The sequence below is a fragment of the Choloepus didactylus genome, chromosome 6 (genome assembly GCF_015220235.1).
Source record: "Choloepus didactylus isolate mChoDid1 chromosome 6, mChoDid1.pri, whole genome shotgun sequence".
NCBI lineage: Eukaryota > Metazoa > Chordata > Mammalia > Pilosa > Megalonychidae > Choloepus > Choloepus didactylus.
Genome location: NC_051312.1, coordinates 111,116,738 through 111,132,307, shown reverse-complemented (window position 1 = coordinate 111,132,307; position 15,570 = coordinate 111,116,738).

The following is a 15,570-nucleotide window of genomic DNA, read 5'->3' as shown; positions in this document are numbered from 1 at the left end:
TGGAAAGTAAAATGGAGAACTCTTTTCCAATTTCTTTCTAATCCTTTCCTTCAAGCTTTGATTATGCTGAATTAAGAAAGGAACATTGTAATGCCATTCCATATGCATTTGTTTATTTGCTTATTCTTCTTTGTGCCCTCCTTTTAAAAAAAACATAAGACCCACAGAAAGAAACATAACAAAAGAAAGAATTTTATAAAACTGGGAAACAGGAGTGAAAAGAAAGTTATCTGAGAAAATGCAATAATGAAAGTGGTTAAAAGCATGGATTCTAGGATTTGGTTCCAATCCTGGACCCTTCCCTTATTAACTGTGCAACTTCGGGCAAATCACCTAACATTTCTGTCCTTTAATTATGCCACCTGTAGAATGTAGATTATAATAATACCTACCTCAGTTGGATTAAATTTGTTTTTATTTTTAAAACTTAGAACAATATTTGGCACATAGTAGGAGACAAATGAGTTACTTTTATCATTATCATCATCATCATCATCATCATCATCATCACTATTAGAGAAAAATAAGTTGAGGTCAAGATAAGGGCAGTATTCAGAAAATATACCATAAAGTCTTTTTATAATGTTCTCTGCTGTTGCCATAGTTGTACCACTAAATTGCACTTTTTCATTTGCTATTTATATGTCTGTAAAATCATGAAAGCATTGTCTGCCTTACAGAGTGGTCTAAAGGATCAAATAGGACAGTTCCTAATAGTGTCTCAGTAGGTGTCTCACACATGGCAGGTGCTCAATAAGTGTCTTATCACTTCCCCTTTCCCCCTTTGCCTCCCCTCTTGGTTCAGGAAAGTCCTGTCTTTTACCTGAATTTCCCAAAATGCCTGACTCCCATCTCACAGCATAGAAAGCTGAGATATCTTAGATATCATACCTAGAAACATGCATACAGGAAGCCGAGTGGGCACAGCTTTTGGTTCATCTTGGCATCTCTATACCAACCATGCACACCTGGCACCTTACAGGAGCTTGGCAGTAGTTGAATGACTGTATATTCAATAAAGACAAAATAAAGATAAGTTGAAAGAACAAAGGATCAAGTTAAGGGCAGGACTGGGAAGGAGGATATTGCATGGAATTTCGGTTTTTACCATGGCTTATCTCACTTTTCTTGTATATGAAGGGGCACAAGACACCTCTTTCTCTGTACGTGGCAAAAGAAGCTTGATATGGCAAATGCTTTCTTCTCACTTTTTGGTATAATGTTTAAATTGTATGTCAGCAAACGAGAAAAGAAAGTTCCCTTTGAACTTTCTGCCAAGGAAAATTCTCAGTAATTCAGTCTCTGGGTTTATCTTTTTGCCATTTGGAACCCACCAGTTCCCCAAGAGAGGTTCTCTGAGGCTGCAGTTTGCATTAGCAGATGTTCCCAAAGAGGTAGAAGGACAAGACCCCCCTTTACCATCTTCAAACAGGAACAGACAGTCTCCTTAAGTTCTGGGATTGGGAAAGCCCAACCTGGAGCTATTAGCACCTTCCCCAGAAACTTTTATCCTTGACCAGAAATGCTGTTCATCGCCAGACTATAATGGTGACAATAATGGCAGTAGTCAATCATTGAGCATTTACCCCGGCCCTGGCATGGGATTAAACAATCTATATACCCTCTCTCATTTAGTCCTCCCAATAAATCTGTAAAGTAGGTAATATTATTATTAGCATTTTACAAACAACAAAACTGAGACTCAGAGAGGCTAAGCCACCTGCTCAAGTTCCCAGCTAGTCAAATGTGAGAACTGGGATTTATTTCACTGGCTGGTGCCTGAATGTCATCATTGACATCTTCTATGGTAGACAGAAACTGGTTCAGAGCCCAGGGCACCCCTCAGTGAGGCAGGTCTGGTTAGCAGAGGGAGACAAACTGATGGCCCCAAGCCCAGGAGACTGTGGGAAGCCACAAAGCAGGGAGTGACAGCAGGGAAGGGTGGATATTCATTCACTGTTGCAATCCACAAATACTACCCACAAATGTCCTAGGTGATGATAATAGTGGGGAGGAGAAGATACTGTCTCTGCCCTCCTGGAGCTCATCTCTTTGAGGTGAGTGTCAAAGGCACACATTATTTCTGGAATCTCACTAGTAACTCCAATAAGTGGGTTCTTCATGTAGAAGAAATATGGAGCCACGAGATCCAGGTTATGAAGGGCTTTGGACTCTGGGCTTTATGCCCTAGTAATTCAGTAGCTCCCACCTCATTTGCAAAGGCCTCCAAAACAGTCACATGTTGTTTACCAGGACTCTATGATAATTCAGAGGGCTCCAGGAAAACTGGACCAGTCACCACTTCTGCAGAGAAAGGAAAGGTGTTCTGTATACTGGGTCACAGACTGTCAATGCTTCTGGCAGGCTCAGGGTGAGGTCACATGGAAACATCCAGGGACTGGTAAGAAGACAATGCTAGGGGCTACAGTGTCCCCATAGGCAGCTGGCATTTATCTAAGTAGCCTGATCTTTTACATGCTTCTAGGGACAGGTGGAAGAGCAGCAATGGCCAGAAATCACACAAATTTGCCTGACCCTGACAGTTCTGGGGATATTGTCTGACTCTAAAACCCCTGCCTGCAAATTATTTCAGGCTTATGGTGACCAAAACAGAGCTCTGAAGATAAGTTGTCCCCATTTCCAATTATTTAAAATCCTATCAAAAAAGAAGTCTGGGAAAATTACAATGACAAGTACCAATTACTCAGGAATCTCGGCCAATCTGTGGCTGAAGTGTTTATGAAGCACCAGAAGCTCAAGCCTCCCAGGCCACCCGTCATCCCCTGGACTCTCACACCCTGGGCCACTGTGCATCCAAGGATCTGACCCAATCTCTCACCACTCCCCTTCCTCTTCCTCCTTCTACTGGAACTCATGGTGTGTCACTGGGAAACGCCCCTGCACCTTCAACCCCTTCTTAAATCTTCCCTTCCACTGTGGCTGTGTTGCACGACGTAGAAAGGTACCATTCACGTTATTTCCTGTGTAATCGGTGCCCTCTGATGTTGGCCAGTGCTGGCAGCCCTGCCTCTACCTTTGCCATCCTGAATCCTAGATCTCGTAAGTGGACACTGTTTTCTTCCCTCTCACATCTCATTCTTGTTTTCCATTGTTACTTCAACATCATTTTTCCTCCTACCTTCAAAATGCCCAGGTCCTTTAATTATCTATTTCTCCTTGTTACTGTTCACCACCAACTCCTGAGCGCTTCCTTCTTCAGTGATGACTTTGGCATAGGACTATCTTTTTACTCTCATCATTCTTGGCGACTTCAACATCCATATGTGTAATCCATCCATCTCTCTGGCCACCTACTCCTCAACGTCCTCACTTCCAGTAATCAATCCCTTCATCCCACCTCATTTATCCAACCCCATGTGGTTTTTTCCAAAATCTCAATTACAAGTGCCTTGTTTTCTGATCCCCGGCTTTCGCACTTCTAGTTCACTTCCTCTAAATACTCTACTCCTCAAATTCTTTAACCTCTTCAAGATGAACAATCCATTACTGCTACAATCAGCCAACCCACTCATGTCCTTCTTCCCTCCATGGCCAGAGAAGACTTCGTTGTTCGTTGTTATAATCATTCCTTTATAAACACTTTAAATCACTAGCTTCCCTTCCTCCAGTAGTATCAGCCAGGCCGAGACCCAACTGGGTTAAAACTTACTGTCATACCTACTCTAGGCTTGCAGTCCACACAGCTGAATGTCCCTAGATAAAAGACAAATCTCAAATAGGAGCTGAAGAAGACCATCTATCAATTGTACACTCTTCAAAATTGATTCTCAGTTTTTCTCTCTTCATATTACAGGCACTATGCCCTGATCTCCTTGACCTTGTCTTATACCTCACTAAGAAAATAGAAGCAGACACTAATCAAGGAATTCCCTCTTCTCCCCGGCTCCAAACTCCCAACCTGCCTGCATTGTAGATGCTCATTTCCCCTCATGTTGGTTTAGATAAAGGTCAGGTCCCTTTTGCTTTTTCCCTGGATCTCAACCTTTTCATCTCTTAGAACCTGCTCCTATGGTTACTTTTTTATTCTTATCTTACTTCTCCATATCAGCAATATTTGACATATTTGCCACCATCTTCTCCTTGCAACACTTTCTTCCCTTGGTTTCTGTGACTATCCTTGCTGAACACTCCTTTCCTGGACCCTCCTCCTGCTTGATTTCTAAATCTTGTTGTACACTAAGGTTCTTCCTGGGTCTTATTCTTTTCTTTGTCCTTGCATTGTCCAGCACACTAGCCACTTACAGCTATTGAGTACTTGAAATGTGGTGAATCCAAATTGAAATATAAAATATCACCAGATTTCAAAGCCTTAGTATGAAAAACAAGTAACATAGCTCATTAATGATTTTTATTCATCATTTTCCTTTTGTAGTTTTCATTCACTTGTAATTTACTTATATTCATTGTTTTATTCATTTTTAATTCATTTTGGAGTGGGAGTACTTAGAGGAAGTTAGAAGTATAAATTCATTGATTACACATTGAAATGATAATATGAATATTTGAGTTAAATAGAATGTATTATTAAATTTAATTTCACCTGTTTGTTTTAACTTTTTTAAATGGCTACTTTTTCCTAATGTGGCTATTAGAAAATTTTAAATTGCATATGTATTTTATCAGACGGCACTGGTGTGCATAACCTCTACTGTGGCCCTCTAGTGCCATAGCTCTAAATATCCTGACTACCATCTAAAGGAAGACATTTCTTGAATCTTGTTATATTGAGATCCAGTCTTTTTCCAGAACTCCACACTCCTCTATCTCATTGTCTATTCAATAGCGAAGTCTAAATGTCATCTGAAAATTTACAGGGCCCAAACAGAACAACTGCTTACCCCTGCCCTAAACTTGTTCCTCCTCCAATTTTTTCTTCTCTCAGTAAATAGACCCGATAGCTGAAACGGAAACTCTGGGTGCTATCCTTGATTCTTTCCATTTCCTCTCTCCCTACCTCAGAGCTATCAGCAAGTCCTACTGAGTGACCTCCAAAATGTATCCTGAATCCATCCAGGTCTTTCTTTCTCCACTACTACTAATCGAATACAAGCCCCTTCATCTCTGCCTACCAACCTTGGACTCATTTCCCTGCCTCCACTTCTGCTCCTTTCTATTCCCTACGCATTCACCAGAGCAATATTTTTAAAACGTAGAGCATATCAATTGTCTCCCTTGTTTGAACCTCCCCAGCAGCTTTCCATGACACTCAGAAACGAACACCAAGCTGCTCACCTTGCCTTCCAGAGCCCTGAGTGGCCGGATCCTGTCTCCCCTGACTTACTTCATTCCTCCCTCCCTCCCCCACCAAGTTGCAACTGCTTGACCTTCTTTCAGTTCCTCTAACAGGCCAAGTTTGCATCAGCCTTTGTACTAGCTGGTTCCTCTACCTAGAATGTGCCTTCCCTTACCCAACTCCCATATTTGCATGACTGGTTCCTTCTTTTTATTCACAGCTTAAATGCCAATTCTTTAGAGAAGACATCCTTGACCACTCAAACTAAAATAGTCCACTGCATAATCACTCTATTCTACTTCTCTAAATAGCTCTTTCTTGTGAATTCATTTATTTCTATATTGTCTCACTCTCCTACTAGAATAGGATATAGAGGGATATATTTTGTGGTGCTCACCCCTGTATGCCCAGTGCCTAGAACCGTGCCTAGCACTTGATAGTCCTTATCATTGACTGTGCACAAATTAAATGAGTCTAGTGATTGCTTTGTACTATGATTAGGTGTTGTATGAGGAGGAAATAAAAGAAGTCCCTTTAAAGCCTATATTCTATATCAAATTCTCCCCTAAATCCTATAGTCTTCTCAACAATATTATGAGCTTCCTAAAAGCATAGGCCCTGCCTTTTATTTCCTAGTCCACCTAACACCTGCCATGTTCCTAAGCTCACAGTTGGTGTTCAGCACATGATGTGTTGATTGTGCAGCCTAAAATAATTACTGAACAATATAAAGCAATACTGTTACATTTGACTTATTTGAGTCATGTACCTGGCAAATTTCTTTAGTGGTTACATAGTCAGAACCAGGGTAGCTACCAAAAAAGTAGACAAAAAGAACTCTGAAAACTAGACACAGATGACACAAATTCCATGTTTTAAAACACACGCAAATTACAGAGAACAAAGCCCTTTACTTGGAGTCCTTACATTCTTCCTTTAAGGAAATCTAAGAAGTTTAGTTGATTTCTAGGTCTGCCTGATACTTTTCTTTCATTCGTTAGCAATTATTTATTGAGTTGCTTCTATGTACTAAGCACTGTGCTGGGTGCTGTGTTGGAATACAGCAACGAAGAAAACGATGCAGTCTCTGCCCTCTTGAAGATTATAATATAGCGCAGAAGGGAGACCTAGATATTTTTAAGCATGCAAATCAATGTGTAATTGACAAATAACATAAATGCCATAACAAAAAAGAACAGGGAAGAAATTGTATTAATCTTTTTTTCCTTATTACATGTTTTTCATTATTAAAATGTATGCTTATCAAGAAAAGTGAAAAAACAAACAAAAAAAACCTTATATTTTTCCCCATCCCTTCCTTCCAGGGTAGAATTTACAGCTTGAGATAGAACTTATAGAACAACAGCTGGCATCCTAATAGTAATGAGAAATTTTTTAAATCATATATAGAAAGTAAATCAAAACAAACAGGCAAAACCAAAGGGGAAAAAAACCCACAAAACTCTCAGTCGCAGGGTATTTTTAGAGGCAGAGAAAATAGTCCTACTAAGTTCCAAGGACAACATCATATTGGAAGCTGTATCATATCTAAAGCCTTAATGAGGAACCTGAGATGTCTCAAAAGAATAAGATGTATTTTGGAGTATGTTTTAAAAAGATATGCAGAAAGATATTCATCTAAAAAATCTTAAAAATTTAAGAATTGTGTATTCTCTTTTAAATTTTAAAATTACTTTTGTATTTGTCTCAAACTCATAGCTGAAAAAATCAAACAGTGCTAACAAGCATTTAATGAAGAACAGCAGCTTCCTGACTTGGGCCTCCTGATCCCCGAATCGTCTCTCCAAAGTACCCATTTTTCCACTTGTTTAGCTATTTTATTTAATATTTATCTATATATTTATAAATAATATACTTATTCTGCTTCTCTTGATTTGTCACTCTTAGAGATTTTTTATTTGTTTACTCTCAAGGTAGATGGGAATTTAGCTTTCTTACATTCACATACACTTCTCCCATTCTTCAAATATCATAATTTTTAACTAAATTAATACTCAATCTTTATATTACTGAACAAGTGAATGCTATTCAATGCTGAGCCTAGTCCTGTACTATGATAGAGAGTTAATGATTATCTCTTTTTTATCCATTTGATTAGTTTCTTTGTACCTATGACTTAGTCTTTGTATTCTCTCAGCTTCTCAATATAGTTTTTCAGCTATTTAAACATATCAGATAATCTATTGAGTACTCTTTTTCTTTTTTTTTTCATGGAGACATCTCTCCCAAAGCCCTGTATCACCCAGCTCCAATATGTTTTGTTTCTGTCTGACTCTACTGAATGGCTGTTGTCACATGGTTTCCCTGCATAGTCATATGAGGAGTTTATCTATTTCATATGTTGCAGTCACTATTTCTTGGATCTTATGTCTTCCACACATATGGTACTTGCAGTACTATATTACTTTGAGGGAGCACATCTTTACAGAGCTTCCTGAATTCTTGTGCCTGAGATAAACATTTTCAAGGCTTTGCATGTCGGAAGATGCCTTTATTCTACTCTCACGGATACCATGACTAGGTATAAAATTCTAGGTTGAAATTCATGTCTGTCAAAATGTTAAGGCCCTGCTCCATTACTTTCTAGAGTCTGTTTTTGCTGTTAGAGATTTCATTTCCTTTATAGTTGATTCTTTGTATGTCATCATCTCCCAACCCCCATTAGCGCAAGATATTTTAGAATTTTCTCTTTATCGCCAATATTGTTAAATATCATAATAATGTACCTAGACCCAGATAGTTTTTTAATCTCCATTTTTACTCATTGGGCTCTCTCTCAATTTATTGCTTTAGACACTTCAGTTCTGTCAAAATGCTGGAGATACTCCCATCTCAAAGGACACTCCCATCTCAGAGCATATGCATTTGGTGTTCATTCTGCCTGAAATATTCTTCCCTGGAGAGTTTCATTATTAACTCTTTCACTCTTTTTGGGTATTTACTCACATTTCAGCTTATCTGTGAGTCTTTCTGGCTACTCTATCTAAAGTTTTAGCATCACCTTCCACTGTACCAACAATATATAATCTACATATTTATCTTGTTTATTATATTTCTCCCCCTATTAGAATGTAAGCTCCATAAAGGTAGGCATTTATATCTTTTTTTAAACTGCTATCTCCATTTGCAAATACAATCAGAAAATATTTACTGAATGAATGAAAAGATGAGTGATAGAATACATGGGAAATTCCATTGTGTAATTCATATTAGTTGCCTCCCTACCATTTCCTCTGGCCTCCTTTTCAGGAACCCCCATAGTTAGGGTTAATTCTCTCATTTTCTTTTCACTTCTCTCTCATTTTCCTTTCCATTATCTGGGATATTTCTTTGACTTTACTTTTCATGTCTTCTATAGGTTTAACATTTCAGCTATTATTTTTGGTATCTAAGAGCTCTTAAACTTTATTTCTTTTTAAATAGTGTTTTATTTTTTTCATTAATTCAATGTGTTTTATTTCCTTAAGGTTTAGTCATAGAATTATTTCTGAAATTGTATTTTATCAATTCCACAGTCTCTGTTTCTTCTGTGCATCTTTCTTCTGTTTGTTATATTCTCTATTTTTTGTTTTGGAATCATTTGAGGCATGGGGGAAATACATCACTTTTATAAGAAACTGCTAAAAAATTCTGCTAAATATTTGAAAATTTTACACTCCCATCATTAATGTATGAGAGCTTCTATTGCTCCACATTTTCAGCAATATTTGGCACTGTCAGTCTTTTTAATTTTAGCCATTTTAGTTTGTGTGAAAATGTATTTCATTGTGATTTGGTGTTTTCATGGTGACTAAAATGGTGAGCTACTTTTTATGTGTTTTTATGTGGCCACCCATATATTTTCTTTTTGGAAGCATTTCTTCAAGTCCTTTGAGCATTTTTTAAATGTAGGTTGTTAGTCTTTTTATTATTGTTATATAGGAACCTTTTATATATTCTAGATACCATTCCTTTTTCAGATATATGTATTACAAATATTTTCAATCTGTTTGTTGTTTTCATTCATTTTTTAATAATGTCTTTTGATGAACAAAAGTTTTTAATTTTGCTAATGTCCAATTAATCAAATTTTTATTTTAGGATTTGTGCTTTTTGTGCCTTTCTAAGAAATCTGTAACCAGCTCAAGGTAGTAGATAGTCTTCTCAAAACTTGATAGTTTTTATTTTAAGTTTATGTCTACAATCCATCTATAATTAATTTTTGGAAGTGAAGTGAGGTAGGGATTGAGCTTCATTTAATTCCGTATAGATATTCAGTTGTTTCAGGAATAGTTATTTAAAAAAAAAAATAAAGAACTTCCTTTTCCCCCACTCAACTGTGTTGGCACTCTTAACATTCATATTTAATTGTGAAATACTAAAAAGTTGATATGATGTTCCCTTTGTAATGGCATGGCTTTCTGGAGTGTGATCACATAGCAAGCCAGCTTTTTCATTTCTGATTATCCTAAATGTCAAATCCGTAAGTCTTCTAGTTTTTCCAAAGGTCTTCTAGTTTCCCCAGAGAAAGAGCCAACATTCTTTTGTCTGACAGCGTAAGGCTGGTTCGGGCATTCTAGGAGCCAGATGGAAGGCCAGGATGGACCCTCTTTCAGTTTGCACTCTTTTCCCTTCTCTATGCCTGATGAATCAGATCTATTTTGGTTTAATTTCCCTAATGAATAAACCTCCCATCTCTCTTGACGTTGAAAAAAGGTAGATACCTAACTATGAGAGGTGAGAAATATGGTTCTAATTCTTCTTTGATACTTATAACAAATACCTTTATTTTTAATCCACATTATCATTTTCACATAATTCTTCAGCTTTCCAAGGTTCTTCAAGATCACAGAGATTGATTTTTGGTGTTCCCCTTTACAGTCATAGTTTATACCACCCTGGGTAGTGCTTGACAATCCACTGTGTCTTCACATATTATGTATTTGTGTTACAGAAGTTGCCTAATTTCATTAAAGATGAAATTTCTATCTTTATTTCTTCTTCTTTTTGTTATTTTTATGTATTTCTGTGAGGAGAAGTGGAAAAAGTTCTTTTTTCTAACACTTAAAAGTAAAAATCATGATTTCACACTTACAGAGGTTATTGGGCTTGGAGGGTGATGAATAGGAAGATCCAGTTGTGATGTGAGTGGTTTGAGGACATTAAACACCCAATATATTATTGATTCATGAAAAATGACCAATTCACTTTAAGTATTCCCTTTAAATTTAAAATGATATCACATGCTGTCATCCAGATCTATCCTACTGATTCCCTGGATGAGCTTTCTGATCTCTCACCCTTACCATCCTTTAATTGTCTCTTATTCTTTCTTTCAGCCTACTTACCATATGCTAGTCACTGTACTAGAAAGTGAAGTGCAATAGTGAACACGATAGATACGTTTTCCGTTCACTCAAATGGCTTACAGTCTAGTAACGGGTAGGGATAATAAACAGCAATTATCATGTGCTAAGGTAAGTCTTATTACAAAGGCATTACAGAGTATTATGGGAGCACTTAGGAGGTGCACTTAATCCAAGATTTGAGGGTTTGAGTTTCAAAGAACTCATCCAGAAAAAGTAACATCTATGGGACTTGAAGGATGAACAATAGTTAGCCAGACTTGGGGAATATTGTGAGCATAGAGAACAGGTAGAGAGAAGAGTGATTCAGCCTGACACAAAGATCTCCAGGCACAGATCCAGAAATGGGAGCATGACCAGTTCAAATGGATGCATTCAGAGTAAATATTTAGCCTCAATCCTTCATTTTCTCTAGGTTACTTTTTCTTCAAGAAGTGGTCCGTAGAACACCTGCTTTAAAATTACCTGAGGCAATTTACTAACATGCAAATTCCTGGGCTCTACCCCAGATGTAGTGAATCCTAATCTCTGGGGATGGGGTCTGAGAATCCCAGGTTTTAACAAATTCTCCTGGTGAATTTTACATACTGAAATTAGAGCATGTGTGAGAGATGGGGCTAGAACAGTAAGCACCATCCAGATAGAAGGGTATTATGTGCCAGTTGAGGAGTATGGACATTATCCTAAGTGCAGTAATAACATGAGAAGTGTCCTTTGATCAGTTGTTAGTTCAGTGACCTCTGCACATTTGTTACCTTGGAGTTGTACCATGTAGTATAAAGGTTTCCGGTAATCCAAGTGGCTTCATTACACAAAAACACTAGTATAAGAATAAAGGAAAAGAATCAAGAAGTATTTCCCAGAAAAAGAAAAAGAAATAAGGTCTGAGAAAGGGTGGTTGGGGGTGAGGGGAGGCAAGAGAGCAAGAGAGTAGGAGAGCAAGAGCAACTAGGCTAAAAATCTTAGATTTTCTATCCATTTTTTCCTTTTGCACTAGTGAAAATCATTGCCCCACATCACAGTTAATCTCTCCCCAGAAACACTTCCCACTGCGGTTGAGCACCTGTAGTAGACAGTTTTAATGCTCTCCCATCTTGCCTTCCTCTCCCCCAGGGAACATAGGAAGCTTGTGTTTCCCCTCACCCCATCCTGTCCCCACAGTTGGGCAAGATCATGTGACTACTTGTGGCCGATGGGTTGGTGAAGGGGCATTTAATTATCAAGGTAAGACTCTCTGTCTTCCCTGTTGTTTTGATCATGAAGGAATCCTCATGTAGAAATGGTGAAACTATGTGATCAAAGCAGCCTGGAATGCTGAGCCCATGTGGGGGACAGTTCCCATGAAGAGTTGCCTGAAACCTTACAGCACTTTTCATATGTCAGAAATACACTTTTGTATTGTCATGAAAATAAGAGTTGAGGAAATTTGTTACCACAGTATAGCCATGGCTATCCTGACTAGTATAGTATCTATCTTCTATTATGTACCTCTACTAACAAGACTAAGATTCAGAATATCTGGGGTGGATCCCAGGAATTTGCATTTAATAAGTGGCCTTGGGTAATTCTAAAGTAGGAGTCTATAGACTACTTCTTGAGAAAAAGTGCTGTACAGAAAATGAGCAGTAAAGCCTAAATATTAACTCCTAATGCATTCTTAGGCAGCAAATCCAAATGGGCTTAAAATTCTCATAGGTTTTAACTCTCAATCATATGCAAAGCCCAGCTAAACAAAAAAGACTCAGTCACTGAGGGTTCCAGAGGATCAGTGTCTTGGTAATTACCAAATGGGGTGAAAAGGGTATGGCCGAACCTTAAATGCAATACTAGGCCTTAATATGATAATGGGTGTGATTTTTATAGGTTCCTTATAGGTTAAAGTTTAAGCTACCATGCATGTCGGGAAGGCCAATTTTGGTTCGATCCAGTTCCATGTCAGCAAGATCGTTTTGGAATTGGGGTGGGTTAGGCTGGACTGACTCAAGGTCCTTTATGAATAAACATTAGGGGCTGTCTTTCGTGATCATAAGACTCTGAAGTTGAAAAACAGGATAATGGGGTACAAGTAAGGGTCAGTCACAAGGTTTTTACAATCACAAGATAAAGGCTATATAGTTATACAATCATTATCAGAGATCAAAGCAGCTGGATTACAGCTCTGCAATTTCAGGTATTTCCCTCTGTCTACTATAATATACTGGAAAGTAAAAAGAAATATCTATATAATGATTCAGTAATCACAATAAGTTCTTAAATCCTAACTTCTCAGTTAATTTCCATTGGTGAAGAGTACTTTTTTTAATGCTCATTTTATTAAACCCAAATAAATGAAGAAAACATTTTTTCTGAAAACTTTTACAAACTCAACTAAATTCCTTTGAAGTCTTTCAGCAGTAGATACAAATTTAGTATGACTGATTTTTGGTTCATTTCAAACTCAAACAAAAAAATAAATTATATCTAAATATGAATTATCACAAAATACATGATTAATGTTTAATCCTATGCTAAAGAATCAACACAAAGGGTTTCATTAATTTCTTCATTATTTCTATACTCATTCTTCTACCTTACTGGGTTACAATTATATTTATTTTGATATCTTGCTAATATTTTGGTAACATGTTTTGACAGCTTCTCAGGGTTGCAAGAAGCTTTCTAGATGCAAAGAAAAAGGAAACCTCAGACTTTCCAAGCTTACAGGATCTGGCTTATCTCCTTATTGACAGGACGTTGTTGTTTCTCCCAAGGTGATTCAAACCCAAGCTGGTGATCATCAAGCTGGACTTCCTTTTTGTAGTTAAATTTAACTTGTTACATCGCCGAGACTTTTAGATCCACACTTTTCCATAGGCTCTATTGTTTTGTAACCTGTGTCTCGCCACAAAAACATGTATTATTCAAGTCTTGCTTGGCCAGTGTTGAAAAATCCATTGTTCTATCATTACAATATGTAGCTTTGGTTTGTTGGCATTATAAAAACTTTTATACTCTTTATTTATATTTTTTTATAATTTAATAGAATACATTAGAGTTTTTCATCTCTTATGAGATGAGGGAGAGAGTCTGCATACTTATCTTTGCTCTTGAGATTATTTGGTTAATTTATCTTCTAAGAATGAACCTGCTTTCTATGTGATTATGGTGTGTGGCCACTGTTCTGTTTATTTGTTTGATTCTCTATCTGGTTATTGGGTGTGACTACCAGTGCTGATTGGTCTTCCCTATTTCTGGTGCAGTTCTGACCTTTACTTGGTGTACTCACAAGTAACTCTTTCCTGTTTATTCAAATAGAAACAATTGCATACTTATGTTTTAGGAAAAGCCATTTGCTTAATTGAAGATAGAAAGTACAATATATATATGCATCCCTACTTGTAAGTTGGCGTCTTTGTTATTTCAATACCAACAATGACACTTTAAAAAGTATTCTAATTTAGTTTTGGAAATAGGAGATGTCCCACATGCTTCCTAATCTTTTCCTGCCAGAAGACATGGAATCAACCACTGTATTAGATGGAGTAGGGTAGGTTGTGATAGACAAAAAAATATGTAATGGTGCAAAACAATGAAGTTTAGTTCTCCTCATATATTGGTCCAAGGCAGTTATTTCTAGTTGAGAGTCACTCTCCACTAGATGGTGACTGAGGCACCCAGGGTCCTTCCACATTGAGGCTCTTTCATCCTTTAGGCCTTGGCCTCATTGTCATTTGTGTCCTACTGGCAGAAGGGGAAAGAATGTGGAGGAGGCATGCTTGCTTCAGGCCTGGAAGAGGCACACATCATCTGCCCATATTCCTTTGGCAAGAATGAGTCACATGGCTACATCTAACTGCAGAGGAGCCTGGACAGTGTTGTCTGGCCATGTTCCTGGCTGCAAGCCTGTTAACAAGAAAGGAGAGAACAGATTGTGGTGGACAGCAAAGGGTCTTTGCTACAACTACTCTCCAAAGAGCACTGGTGCCTTTTAGTAGAAAATAGCTTTCAAGAATAAAATCTGAGTACTTTCAGATATACAAGGGTTGATGGTTTTAAAGAGGTGCTATTAAGCCTCATTTGACAGTGAAAGAACTGGAAAAAAATTATTTTAATACTAGAAGTTCATTTGGACTTTTCCTATTTGCCTTGCATGTCTGTTTCTTTATTTACTATAGTAAAGATTTCATCAACCACTAAGACCTGCTACAACCCTGATACTGAGAAAGAAAAATATGCTGTCCAGAAATATGACAGGACACACCACAAGGAGCAGGGTCTACATAAATCATAAGGCAAGATTATAACTGGGACCCAGAGAACTTGTAATACCACTTGCTAAATGAGGGTGATCCTTACTATGGTTAGAGTTTCTTATCTGTAAAATGAGAATACAAAAGTGTACCTTCCTCACTAGAATATTCTGAGGAAGGAGAGAACATGATTCTCATTCTGGAAGCATGAAGTCAGAGAGTAACGTAGATGTAATGCCCAGGATGAAATATCTTTTGTCTTATATCCCAGGAGTTTCTGCCACAAGCCCAGCAGTCAACTCCCTAAATTGGTGAACGGCCAAGATGAAAAGCTCTCAAAGATAGTGAACCTAAAGGTCAAGTTTTCAATCAGTTGAACTCACTAGATGCTCTTAAGAGGGAAAAGTCTATGTCTCCTTTTGTTCCACATTCCCAGGCTAGACTACCCAAGAGAGCTGTCTGGCCTCTCATTTCTGTGTGGCTGTGGCCTGGCTCCAGAGCCTGACCAGGCAGGTCAGCTCCAGAAAGAGCATCAGCTGACTCTCCTTCTTGAGAATTTCCCAACTGCCAGAGAAGTACAAAAACATTTCATTTAGAATGAAAGCCAATATCCTACACTGCCCATTGTGCTCTGGACCACTTTATCCTCTGACCTCAGTCTCTTGCACACTCCCCCTTCATCACTGGATTCCAGCCACGTTGGCCTCATTGCTTTGCCTCA